The sequence below is a fragment of the Lepus europaeus genome, chromosome 9, assembly GCF_033115175.1.
Source record: "Lepus europaeus isolate LE1 chromosome 9, mLepTim1.pri, whole genome shotgun sequence".
Taxonomy (NCBI): domain Eukaryota; kingdom Metazoa; phylum Chordata; class Mammalia; order Lagomorpha; family Leporidae; genus Lepus; species Lepus europaeus.
In genome coordinates this window covers 6581738-6595787 of record NC_084835.1, presented here as the reverse complement: position 1 = coordinate 6595787, position 14050 = coordinate 6581738, and positions in this window count along the sequence as shown.

Below are 14050 nucleotides of genomic sequence, written 5' to 3'. Positions count from 1 at the left end.
GAAACAGGGACGCGCCAACGAAGCCGCAGAGGAGCTGCGACCTTCACACGCAATGGCAGTGTCAAACGGTGTAGCCACTTGGAAAACAATCCGGGAATTCCTCCAGTGATTAACCTCCTGTTGGTGGTTGGGGGTGTTTGGCACAAAGTTACGCTGCTGCGAGGGGTGCCCACATCCCGTTGTAGAGTGCCTGGGTTTGTGTCCTGGCTTTGCTCCCAGTTCCAACATCCTGCTAGCCCACCCTCTGGGAAGTAGCAAGTGATGGCTCAAGTAGTTGGGTCCTTGCCCCTGACCTGGGAGACCTGAATGGAGTTCCCGGTTCCTGGTGTTGCTCTTGTGGGAACATGGGGAGTGAACCAGCAAATGGGAGATCTCCCTCTGTTTCTATCTGGCTCTGTCTCTCTGCCTTTCAAATAAAACAAAAACATACAGTTGCCATCTGACCAGCAATTCTACTCTTAAGGAATATAACCAAGAAAAATGAATATATATATATGCATGTACATTTTGTACAAAAGTTTGTGTTGATTCATAGTCAAAGTATTCATTATAGTCAAAAAGTCAGAGTCACCCACGTATCCTACAGCTAATGGGTACATTATTACACGCCTTGTTGGAATGCAACAAGTTGATGAGGAAATTAAAAGATAATGCACATTTCCATGAACTTTTTGATGACCCCTCACGGGTGATGGCCCTTGAAAATGTTGTGCAAAGTAAAAGTCGCCAAGCACAAAAGGCCACATCTTGTATGATTCCATTTACACCAGGAACTTCAAAAAGTTCATGGAAAGATGAAATTCAAAGATAAGCTCTCTGTAGTACAACACGGTGACATCTGTATAATATTTTCCATGGCACATGTTTCCTGAAAACTTTCCCAAGACTCCTCATAGGAAGTTTCCAGAATAAGTAAACTCACAAGCCCAAGTTTGGAGTCAGTGGGGGGTTTGGAGAGAAAGTGGGGAGAGGGGGAGTGGCCGCTGAAGGGTAGGAGGTTTTGCCAAGAAGTGATGAGAATGTTTCAGAACATTTGGTTGGTGGTTGGTATTCGTTTCGCAGATCCAGTGGCTTAACACGCCGTACGTTTCTTGTCTCAGAGTTCTAGAGGTCAGAAGCTGGAAGCGGGTCTCTCGGGGCTGACATGAAGGCTTTGGCAGGGCTGGAGGCGCCAGGAGAGAGCTCCTGGCCGGCAGCCCCTGGCCGTCTGCACCGCTTGGCTCGGGGCCCTTCCTCCATCGTCATACCCAGCAGTGTGGCACCTGCAGAGCTCTCCCACTCCCACTCCGACTCTGCTCATTCCTCTTCCGCTTCTGAGTTTGCCTTCCCCCTTCCCAGCTCCTAGCCAGGACAGTAGTCTTTAGGTCAGCTGACCAGCAACCTTCCACGAGCAGCTCATCTGAGTAGCAGCCCAAGTCTCCCCCGCCTCTTCACTTCCTTCAGAGTACTTACCACCGCTTGCTGTTACGGCCATGTTCGGCATGTGTGTTTGCTTGCGTCCCTCTCTTTCCTGAGGACGTAAACTGTAGGAAGACAGGACCATTGTCTTATGGGAGACTGGATCCCGGAGACCTGAAACCGTGCCTGGCCCATAGGGGGCGCTGTGTTGAGTTCTCAGCTCCTGTTGTGAAGTTGTGTTCTGGGAGTTAACATACCAGGCTGTTAGCTCTGTTAAACAATTCCAGGTGCCCCCAGTTTTATGCACTAGGAGTTTATACTGCTGAACCGTGGTCCTGGAGAGGCGGCTTTGGCTTCTGTGAGAGCTGTGAGTCCAGAGAAGCACTGGGGAGACCAGGCTCTGCAGCCCATCACCCGTGCTGAGGGGTGGAGCTAGAAACCAAAGGATTCTTGCTACAGAGACTTGGATGGGAACTCTAAGTGGAGCCAGTTCTGGGAAGACCTGGCATGCTAGCCTGTTACTTAACCTTTACGCTCAAGCAAAGCCGGTTCAAATCCAGGCTCTGTTATTTCCTAGTTGAGCAATATGGACCAAATAATTTAGCTTTCCGTGCCTCCAACTGCTTACCTGTAGAATGAGAGTAATAATAGAATTTACTTGCCGGAATTGAATTGAGATGGTTCACACAAGGCTTACCATGCAGTAAGCACTCAATAGCGAGAGCCGTGCTGGGCTGATGGTAACTACCTGACTCTCAGTCTCCCCTTCTGATGAAGGGTCCTGCCTGCAGAGCTCCTGGGGTTGTTTCTGAAGCTCTGACAAGGTCGCAGACCAGTCCGTACTTGGAGGAGGGACAGAGGCGTGACAACCGAGAGAGGCTGTCATCTTTGAAGAGTGGTTGGCTCCCTGCAGACTCCGAACTACGCAGCACTGAGGAGCCTGCCTTTGCTGCAGAGGACAAGTCCCTCTGCTTGGAGCCTCATTTGGGTGTGGGTGAGGCCGTCCCCTCTCCACACACACTGAGGGCTACTGACTGGGGACCACGCCATGCTCACCTGCCTCCACACCAGACAGGACCCTGGCAATGCGGACCCGAGAAGACCAGCCGCAGGCGAGTGTGACGAGGAAATGGGCACAGTGCTTGTTTGTTTCTGTCTGTGGCGGCCTGGCAGCGGCAGCTCTCCTTCTGCTCGAGTGGACCCTGCTGTTTAATCTTTGCCTTGAGTCTGAATTCAAGACGCTTTTCAGGGATGAGATGCCCGGGGCAGGTCTGTGTTAGGAGCCCATTCTGCTTCTCTGGATGCAGGAAGTTCATCTAGATTAAAATTAGGCTGCAAGAGAAACCCAATTTAGGCTACGACTATTTTTATTAGGGATGCTCTCCAAAAGGCGATCTGGTATAGAAGAGCGGGACTTAGACCTGGAATAATCCATGACTGGATTTGAATTACCCATTTTCCCTCCTACATCCCAGCCTAGTGTTGTTTGAAACCCGAGTTAGTCCTGGAAGTTCCTCCGTGAGTGCACTTCCCCCAAGAAGAGGAAGTGTGTGAAATCTCTAGAGGGCTGGTAGAAGTAAGTCAGCTGAGACGTACTGCCTAGACCTCAGATGCCTGGGGGCTGGGGTGGGAGAGAGAGGCTGCCCTTCCGTCACTTCACAATTGTGAGTAGACACTTGATGAGCTGCTATCTTGTGCCAGGGTTTTTTTTTCTTTTTTTTTTTCTGTCCACACAATCCCATTTCATTTGCCCAATATCCATTTAAGGAGGCTTTGCTCATCTTGTTAGAACAGAGAGGACTTTTCTGCTCTGCCAGTGACCAGCCAGGTGCAGTGCCGATCTGCGGATTTTCGTGTACGTGGCAGTCATCGGTGCATTAGTTAAGTCTTTGAACATGAATTGTGCACACAAATTGTGCTAGGTTTTGGGAGAAAGTGGTGAGTACAATGAAACCTGGATTCTGCCCTTGGTGTCAAGCATTAAAACCCAGCACGAGTGTGGTCAAATCACCCCTGTGCAAAGTGCCAGGGAGGAGTGGTCCCTGGAGCTCCTGATGGAGTTAGGTGGGTGTGGGGGGTTTGCTGGGATGGGAGGCCCGACCAGGAGATAATAGCCAGGGATGTGGGGACACTGGTGCAGCTCAGAGAATTTGAGAAAGAGCATCAAACAAGGCTGGCCTGGTCAGCAGAAGCTGGACCCTGTGGGTGTTATGGGCCCCATTCAAGAGTTTGGTCTCTACCCAAGGGGCAGGGCTGGGGGGAGGACACTGCACGTGCTATTTCTAGAGGTTACTCTGGCTTCTGTGTGGGCACAGGAGGGCCCAGGAGGGCTGTAGCTGGCCAGGGCATGTGGGTAGGTGGAGGCTTGGACTGTAGCCATGACCTGAACATGGAGCAGATAGGTTCAAGAGACTAAGTTTAGGAAGGAAAGTGGACAGCTCCGAGGGTGGAATGGACGGTGTGGAGGAGGCTCCTTGGGCACTTGGCTGTGGTCACTGCACTGTTTGTTGGATCCCCAGAGCTGACTCGTCTTGTAGTTGACAGTCTGTACCCTTTGACTGACATCTCCCCGTCGCCCTCACCCCCAACCAGTCCCTGGCAACCACCCTTCTCTCTGCTGCTGTGAGTTGGATGGGAGGTCACACAGTATTTGTCTTTCTGTGTCGGGCTTATGTCACATAGCGTGATGCCTCCAAGCTCATCCATGGCGTGACGTGGTCAAGATCTCCTTTTCATGGCTGAACAACTTCCTTTTATGTGCGCACGCCACATGTGTTTGTCCATCCGTCCATTTGGTCATCCCCGGTTGCTTCCATGTCTTGGCTGCTGTGAGTGATAACCTCAGTGGATGTGAGAAAGCAGATGTTTCTCCCAGACACTGTCGCTGTTTCCTTTATGTTTCCGGATGGATACCCCCAAGTGGGAGGCTGGATCGTCTGTCTCCTCCATGCTGTTTTCTGTAATGGCTGTACTGATTTACATTACCCACAACACGGTGCCAGGGTCTCCTCTTCCCCGGACCCTTGCCAACACTTACCTCTGTCTTTTTGATAACAGCTCTTCTAGCAAGTGTGAAGTGATACTGTGTTGTAGTTTTGATGTCGTTTGCATCAGCTTTTTGTATACTTTGTAGTTATCTGTGTATCTTCTTTTTTTTTTTTTTGACAGGCAGAGTGGATAGTGAGAGAGAGAGAGAGAAAGGTCTTCCTTTTTGCCGTTGGTTCACCCTCCAATGGCCGCCGTGGCCAGCGCACCACGCTGATCTGAAGCCAGGAGCCAGGTGCTTCTCCTGGTCTCCCATGCGGGTGCAGGGCCCAAGGACTTGGGCCATCCTCCACTGCCTTCCCGGGCCATAGCAGAGAGCTGGCCTGGAAGAGGGGCAACTGGGACAGAATCCGGCGGCCCAACCAGGACTAGAACCTGGTGTGCTGGCGCCGCAAGGTGGAGGATTAGCCTGTTGAGCCACGGCGCCGGCCATATCTGTGTATCTTCTTTAGACAAATGCGCATCCATGCCCGTATTTAAGTTGGGTTATTTGGTTGTGGGTTTTTGTTGTTGTTGTTTTTGTTGCTATTGGGTTGGAGGAGTTCCCTGTGCATTTTGGATATTAACCCCTTGTTAGATATGGTTTGCATGTATTTTCTTCCATTCTTTAGATTTTTTTTTTCCATTTTGTTGGTTGTTTGGTTATGTAGAAGCTTTTTAGTTTGTTGTGGTTAGTTTTGCTTTTACTGCCTGGGCTTTAGTGTGTATCCTCCACCCCCCACCCTCCCCACCACCAAAAGAAACAAAAAACAACCATTGCCAAGGCCAAGGTGAGCTTTTCCCCCTGTATTCTCTTCTGGGAGTTTCAGCTCTCACACATAAGTCTTTACTATATCTCAGGTTAATTTTTGTCTGTTGAGTAAGATAAGGCTCCAGCTTCCGACTTGTGCGGTGTATAGCTGAGATTTTCCCTGTTACGTATTCTTGGCATCTTATCAGAGCTTAGTGGACTGTATCTTTATAGGTTCTCTTCTACAAGTTGTATTCTGTTCTGTTGGTTTCTATGTCTGTGGTTTTTTTTTTTTTTTTTAATTTAAAAAGTTATTTGAAGAGAGGGAGGGAGGGAGGGAGGGAGGGAGGCAGGCAGGCAAGTCTTCCACCCCAGATTGATTGCACAAATGCCTGCAACACCTGGGCCAGGAGCTGGGAGTTAGGCCCATGGTTTCCCACGTAGGAGGCGGGGGCCCAGGCACGTGAGCCCTCACTGTTGCCTCTCAGGTTCTGCGTTGGCAGTAAGCTGGATCGGAGCGGAGCTGGGACTTGAACCCAGCGACTCCGATGTCAGGTGAGAGTCCCAAGCATTGTCCTGACGAGGGCGCTGGGCACTGCCCCGTGCGTCCGTTCTTACTCCGGGGCTGTGTTTCATGCCTGTTTCGGTTATTGCGGGTTTGACATACAGCGTGAAGTCGGAAGGGGCGGGGCCTTCAGCCTTCTCTTCACTCAGGGTTGCTTTGGCTGCTCTGTGGCCCCGTCTGCGTTTTAACGTTGGTTGTTCTGTTGATGTGAAAAACACCTTGGGAATTTTGATGGGGGTCGCTTTGAATCAGTCTGTACGTTGATTTGTGTAGAAAAGTGTTACAACAGTATTAATTGAGATATTTCTCCCCCTTGGTTAAATGATTCCTTACGTGTTTATTCTTTTTGGTGCTGTTATAAATGGGATCATTTTCGTCATTTCTTTTTCAGATGGTTGCTGTTATATAGAAATATAAGTGGGTTTGTCTGTTGGTTTTGTATCCTGCAACTGTACTGAACTCGTCTGTTAGTTATAACATTTTTGGTGGGGGCTTTAGGGTTTTCTAGGTATCCTCTACTGAGAACAGTGGTTTAAGTCCTTCCTTTCTGGTGTGGATGTCTCTTCTCTCTCTTCTTACCCCGTGGCCTTGGCTAGGACTCTCAGCTTTCCTGCGTGGAGTGTGATGTTCGGTGCCACCTTGCTGTATATGACATTTATTTTGTTGAGGTCTATTTCTTTTATACTTATTTATTTTTTGTCATGAAAGGGTGATGGACTTTGTCATATTTGTTCTCTGTATGTACTGACATGATATGATTTTGTCCTACGTTCTGTTAATGAAGTCTGCCATGTTTATTGATTTCCATATTTGCATTATTGCATTTTTGCATCACTGGGATAAATTCCACTTGATTATGGTGTATGATTCATTTTTTTAAAAGATTTATTTATTTGAAAGAGTTACAGAGAGAGGTAGAGACAGAGATAGAGGTCTTCCATCTGCTTGTTCACTTCCCAAATGGCTGTAGTGGCCAAGGCTGAGCCAATCTGAAGCCAGGATCCAGGAGCTTCTTATGGGTCTCCCACATGGGTGCAGGGGCCCAAGGATTTGGGGCCATTCTGTGCTGCTTTCCCAGGCGCAGTAGCAGGGAGCTGGATTGGAAGTAGAGCAGCCAGGACTCGAACCAGTGCACATATGGGATGCTGGCGCTTCAGGCCAGGGCTTTAGCCCCCTGCGCCACAGCGCTGGCCCCTTAATATGGTCTTGAATTAAATTTGCTTGTATTTTGTTGAGGCTTTCTGCACCTGTGTTTATCTGGGGTATTGACCTCTAGTGTTCTTGTCTTGTGTGAAGGGAATGGAGCCTTAGAAAATGAGTTTCACGGTGTTTCTCCCTCGTCTACTGCTTTGGGAGAGTTTGCGGATCGGCGTTAGTTCCTGTGGGCTTCGGCAGAGTACTGATCTTTTCTCTGTTGGGAGGCATTTGGGTGCTGCCTCGTTCTCTGTGCTTGGTCGTTGGTCTGTTCACATTTGCTGTTTGTTCCCAGTTCCGTCTTGGTGAGTTGTGTGGTTTTGGGAATTTATCCACTTCTCTAGGTTACTCAGCTTCTGGCATATAGTTGTTTGCAGCAATCTCTTCTGACCTCTGTATTTTTATACTATCAGGTTCAGTATTTCTTTTTAAATTTGAGTCCTCATTCACTTTTTGTGGTTAATCTAGTTAAAAGTTCATCAATGTTGTTCATAAAACACAAACTCATACATTTTTTTCTTTTTAATTATCCTCCTATTCTCTGTGTTGCTTTCAGCTCTGATTTGTGTTATTTCCTTCCTTCTGCAACTTTGGCCTTAGCCTGCTCTTTTTTTCTAGTCCCTTCATATCTAACAATAATTTCTTTGTTGTCATTGTTGTTTTTTGACAGGCAGAGTGGGCAGTGAGAGAGAGAGAGACAGAGAGAAAGGTCTTCCCTTTCCGTTGGTTCACTCCCCATTGGCCGCTGCAGCCGGGCACTGCGGCCGGCGCACCGCGCTGATCTGAAGCCAGGAGCCATGTGCTTCTCCTGGTCTCCCTGCGGGTGCAGGGCCCAAGGACTTGGGCCATCCTCCACTGCACTCCCGGGCCACAGCAGAGAGCTGGACTGGAAGAGGGGCAACCGGGACAGAATCCAGCGCCCCAACCGGGACTAGAACCTGGGGTGCTGGTGCCGCAGGCGGGAGATTAACCTATTGAGCCGCGGCGCCTGCCTCTTTGTTTTTTTTTTTTCTTTTTGCGTGAACATTTTTTTACTGTAAAATTCCTTCTTAGAGCTGACTCTGCTGCATCCCACTTTTTTCTTTCTTTCCTTTTTAAAGATCTGGTCATGGATTTGAAAGGATGGGAGAGAGACCGACAGAGTCAGAAAGCAGAGGGATGGAGGGAGATCCATCTACTCTTTGCTGGTTCATTCCCCAAATGGTCACGGCAGCCAGGGCCGGGCCGGGCCGGGGTGCAGCCAAGAGTCCGGAAATCCATCCTGTCACCCATACGGGAGCCATCGCCTGCTGCTCCCTAGGCTCAGTGTCAGGGAGCTGGATGGGAAGTGGAGCAGCCGGGCCTGCAGCAGTGCTCTGCTATGGCACGTGGGCATCGTCAAAACCAGCCCTCTGTTTGCATTTTTCTCAAGATGCTTTTTGGTTCTCTTTTGATTTCTTCTTTGACTCATTGTTTGTTCATTGGCTGTATGTTTTTTATTTGACAGGTAGAGTTATAGAGAATGAGAGAGAGACAGACGGAGAGAAAGGTCTTCCTTCCTTTGGTTCACCCCCCAAATGGCTGCTATGGCCTGCATGCTGCGCCGATCCAAAGCCAGGAGCCAGGTGCTTCCTCCTGGCCTCCTATGGGGTGCAGGGCCCAAGCACTTGGGTCATCCTCCACTGCCCTCCCGGGCCACAGCAGAGAGCTGGACTGGAGGAGGAGCAACCGGGACTAGAACCCAGTGCCCATATGGGATGCTGGTGCCGCAGGCGGAGGCTTAACCAAGTGGGCCACGGCGCTGGCCCCGGCTGTATGTTTAATTTCTACATATCTGTGAATTTTTCAATTTTTCTCCTGTTATTAATGTCTACTTTCATACTGTTGAGGTTGGGAAAGATACCTGATATAATTTCAGTCTCCTTACATTTTTGAAGACTTGTGACCTGTGGTGTATCCTGGAAAATCCATGTGTTCATAGGGTGGGCTTTGGCACAGCAGCTGAGAGACCAGGAATATTCTGCTGCTGTTGGCTAGAATACTCTGTAAATATCAGTGATATTTGGTCTGTAGACTTACTCAAACATGCTGTTACCTTACTGTCTGTCAGGATGACTTATCTGTTGATAAAAGTGGGATATTTAAGTCCCCTCCTATTATTATATTCCTATTTATTTCCTTCAGTTCTATTAATATTTGTTTCATATATTCAGGTACTACAATGTTGGGTGCATATACATTTACTATTGTTAAATCCTCTTGGATTTAACCCTAACTGTTCCCTTTAACATTAGGTAAATGCCTTCTCTGTCTCTTGTGACAGCTTTTTATGGAAAGTTCTATTTATCTAACGTAAGCATAGTCATCATTCCTTTCCTGGGTATCATTTGACTGAATATCTTTTCCCATCCCTCATGTTTAGCCTTAAATCTTAATTGAGTCTCTTGTAGGCACCTGTTGTTGGATCTGATTGTTTTTTCAATTTAGTAATGCTCTTTTTTTTTTTTTTTTAAAGATTTGTTTGTGTATTTGAAATCAGTTACAGAGAGAGGGAGAGGCAGAAAGATGTTCCATCTGTGAATCACTCCCCAGATGGCCACAACATCCAGGCCTGGGCCAGATTGAAGCCAGGAGCCAGGAGCTTCATCTGGGTCTCTCAGTGGGCGCAGGGGCCCAGGTACTTGGGCTGTCTTCCACTGCTTTTCCCAGGCCATTAGCAAGGAGCTGGATCAGAAGTGGAACAGCGGGGACACAAACGGGTGCCCATATGGGAAGTAGCGCCTTACACTATGCCACAATGCAAACTCCCATGCTGTACTTTTTGATGGGAGAATTTAACCCATTTACATTTATCTACATGAAAGTATTTATCCATAGGAAAGGACTCACTACCGTCATTTTAATTGTTTTCTATCTTGTAGCTTTTTTTTTTTTTTTTGCCCCCTGTTTTCTTCTGCTATCTTGCTTGGAGATTCACACAAATTTTTGTAGTGGTGTGCTTTGATTCGTATCTCGTTATTTTCTGTGTATCACTAGCATTTTCCTGTTGTGGTCGCCACAGGGCTGACACAAAACATCTCGCAGTGATAGCAGTCTTCTGTAAGTTGGTGACAACTTCAGCAGCACACAAAAATCCTCTCCCACACAAACATTGCATGCTATCTATGTCACACTTCATACGTTTTCATATTGTGTGTCCATTAACAGGTTCTTGTAGCTGTGGTTATTTTTAATAATTTCATGCTAGAGTTACACGTGATTTGTACGCCAGCAGCACAAGAATATTCCGAATCTGACTGTTTGCCTGTCCCTGTGCTGTTTTAGCGTGGTCACTTAGTATCCCTTCAACTTGTAGAACCCTGCTTAGCATTTCCTGTAGGGCAGGTCTAGCGGTGATGGTGTTTTTATGTTTCCTGTTTCTTCATTAAGCTTTTTGTGGTCACGTGTCGTTTTCCTGTTGCACTCAGGTCTCTGGCATCTCACTGAAGCTTCTGTGGCGAGATTGCTGTGGCCTCTCACAGATGTGCGTGTCTTGGCCACGGGAGCTTGTGCTGCTGAAGCCGGTTAGCTTCTGCTTGCTTGACTGCGGTTTGGGCAGCCTTGCACTGATGTTTGATGGGAAAACCCCTCTTCGAGTGTTTACGGGCCATGTTTGCCAGGCCAGGTCCAACCTTTGGGATCACAGTTGAGTGGGGCTGGACCTGGGTCACCTGTGCTGAGTCCGTAACCGGGCCTGTGGCTTCTGGGCCGGTTCTTAGGAGCCTGTGTGGACGTGGGTCCCACCTGGGGCTGTGTGGCCGGGGTAGCCCCAGGGCCTGTGGCTTCTGGGCCGGTTCTTAGGAGCCTGTGTGGACGTGGGTCCCACCTGGGGCTGTGTGGCCAGGGTAGCCCCGGGACCTGTGGCTTCTGGGCCGGTTCTTAGGAGCCTGTGTTGACGTGGGTCCCACCTAGGGCTGTGTGGCCAGGGTAGCCCCGGGACCTGTGGCTTCTGGGCCGGTTCTTAGGAGCCTGTGTGGACGTGGGTCCCACCTGGGGCTGTGTGGCTGGGGCTGCCTCAGGACTTGTGGCTTCTGGGCCGGTTCTTAGGAGCCTGTGTGGACGTGGGTCCCACCTGGGGCTGTGTGGCCGGGGCTGCCTCGGGACCTTGATCGGTAGTTCTGGACTGGGCCAGGGTCTGTTTCAGAGTCCATATTGGGTTCCTGATGGAGTGGGCTTATATCCAGTGCCTGGACTGGTGTGACTCTTCTCGGGTCACTTGGTGGGTCCGTGGGCAGGCAGGACAGGCCCTGGACTATCTCTGAAGGGCCTGGAACTGCGTCACAAGGCTGCTTCAGTATCTACCCCTGGGGACACCTTGGGGACAGGGAGAGGCGAGGTGAAGAGACAAAATCAAGCTCCATTTGAAACAACAAAATAACCCCTGGGAAGATGTTTTGGAAGTGAACAGGCCACGGGCTTGACCCCAGGGAGGGGCCTCCTGGAAGCTGCATCGTGTCTGTACCGGCCCTGCAGTCCGCACAGACTGTCCTCGGCTCTGAGCGATTACTCAGGGATGCTGTCCTGTTCAGGACACTGTGTCTTCCCTGAGGTCGACACCCTTAGGTGCCTATCTGGGACATCGGCAGTGCTGCTGGGTGGGGTGGGGTGGGGTGCACGTGGAGAGAACACTCAGCAGCTGATTACTCAGGGATGCTGTCCTGTTCAGGACACTGTGTGTTCCCTGAGGTCAGCACCCGTAGGTGCCTATCTGGGACATCGGCAGTGCTGCTGGGTGGGGTGGGGTGAGGTGCACGTGGAGAGAACACTCAGCAGCTACCCCTCTGGGGCTCTTGTCTTAGCCCCTGGCTCACCGAAATCGGGGGGACTGCGAGCAGACCCACAGCTTTGTCCTTTGGGGACAGACGACAGAGTCCAGCTGGAGCCTCTGGGCTTGGCCCCTGGCCCCCAAGCTGTGGCCCCGGACTCTTAGGGTTCCCCGTTGGCTGGTACGTGCTGGCGTTGCCCATCGGGCACCAAGCACCATGCTGCCTCTTCTTCATTGCATCACCTTGAACGGCGCCGTTCTGCCTTTTCCGCATGGTGCAGCTGCCCTTCCGGGCTCAGGCTCCTCCAGCCCCTTGCCCTTCCCCTCGGGTCAGGGGGGAGGGTGGTGCAGCATTTCTCCGTCCCCTGAACCAGTGGGATTTTGTGGCCACATCGTCCGATAGAACGTGGCAGAAGTGGGGCCGTTACTTCTGAGGCGGGGTCCCAAGAGGTGGTACAGCTTGTTTGCGCACCTCTGGCTCGCTCTTTCTCTGACGCTGTCCGTCTGCGTCTCTGGATGCTTGCCTTAGGGATCCAGCCACCACGTCCCGAGGCAGTGTTCAGAAGAGTGGACTTCGGGCAAATACCGTGCACATTCCACCTCTGCGGGGAAAAACAGCATGTAAGAAAACGCAGTGTAGGATAGACCCAAGGGAGGAAGAGTGGCGACATGGCACCTAAGAGAAGGGTATGGGAAATAGCAACCAGCGGCCCACCCTTACTGCACGTAGGGATGCCAGCCCCAGCCGTGACTGTGCTTGTGGGCAGCGGGAGTCAGTCCTTTTTTTGTTTTTTTTTTTTTTTTGACAGGCGGAGTGGACAGTGAGAGAGAGAGAGAGACAGAGAGAAAGGTCTTCCTTTACCGTTGGTTCACCCTCCAATGGCTGCTGTGGCCGGTGCACTGCGCTGATCCGAAGCCAGGAGCCAGGTGCTTCCTCCTGGTCTCCCATGCGGGTGCAGGGCCCAAGCACTTGGGCCATCCTCCTCTGCACTCCCTGGCCACAGCAGAGAGCTGGCCTGGAAGAGGAGCAACCGGGACAGAATCCGGTGCCCCAACCAGGACTAGAACCCGGGGTGCTGGCGCTGCAGATGGAGGATTAGCCTTCAATAGGCTAATCCTAATCCGTGGTGCTAGCCGGGAGTCAATCCTAATACAAGCCCTACTGCGTGCACCAGGTGAGGGACCAGGGTGTCACAGATAAAGGAGGAGGGAGAAAAAAATAACACCATGGAGACCAGCCCTGCAGAGGCAACAGATTCCCAGCCCTGCCGCCCCTCCCCGGCGAGGGGGCGCTTGTGTCCCTCACTGCAAAGCACTCGTTTTCGTCCTTGCACTCTGGGGTTTTCCGCAAGTTCGCAGACCGGGGAAGCAGCTGCCCATGAGTGGGATGCATCATTCGGAAGCAGCCTAGGACCCCGGGGGGAATGGTGACCACAGCCCTGGTTAGAATCCCAGCGACAGCCAGGTTCGACAGCTGCGTTGGCGTGGGGTTGAGCCTGAAGCCAGAAGACGACTCGATTCCCAGCCCCCAGTGCCGTGTCCCGGCTGAGGTCAGAGGGGCAGAGATGAGTGGGCCTGGCCACGGCCTGTCCAGGGTCACAGCCGCCGAGCTGCCCTTGTCACTGAAGGTCACATGTTGCTGTCACCCCCGCTGGCTGGTTGAGTTATCTGAAGGCCCAGGGCACTGGTGCTGTCCCCCAGGGTCAGAGTGGAGTAGGAGGCAGCATCAAGAGTGAAGTCCAGGCCTACCTGGCTCCTCCACACCAGGCCGTGACCGGGGGCTGTGCCATCGTCCTGGGGCAGCTGCGTGAGCCAGTGCACTGCCGCCTCCTCTCCCGTGTCTAAGGCATCATTGAAGGCCAGAGGAAGGAAGTTTAAGGAGAGCTGGGTTGCACGCCGAGGACAGCAAATGCAACGTCCACTCTCTGGAGAGCTCCAGAGAGCACTGTTCTCAGAGCACAGGCAGCAGCAGGCTAGGAGAGCCGCTGTGATCTCAGTGAGCCAGGCAGTCTTAGGAAACCACCAGCCTCAGTTTCTCCATCTATAAAGTGGGCGAGGCCGGGAGCATTCGTATTGGGGTAGTGGGCTGAGCCTGGGCTACACAGGGGTGTTGGGAGACCTGTTGGGAGGCAAGCCTGGAGAGGAAGGAGAGGTGTGGGAGGGAAGGAGCCAGACATGGAGGCAGGGGTACACGAGGGCTGGTGCGGTGGAATTTGGGAGAGCCTAGCGGGGACTGAGAGTCAGGTCGTGGTTGACACGGCCGTTGTAGTACTCGGCTTTCCATCACTGGTACTGAATGCTGCGGTGAGCTACTTGTGAAGGAAGAGCGTTTACT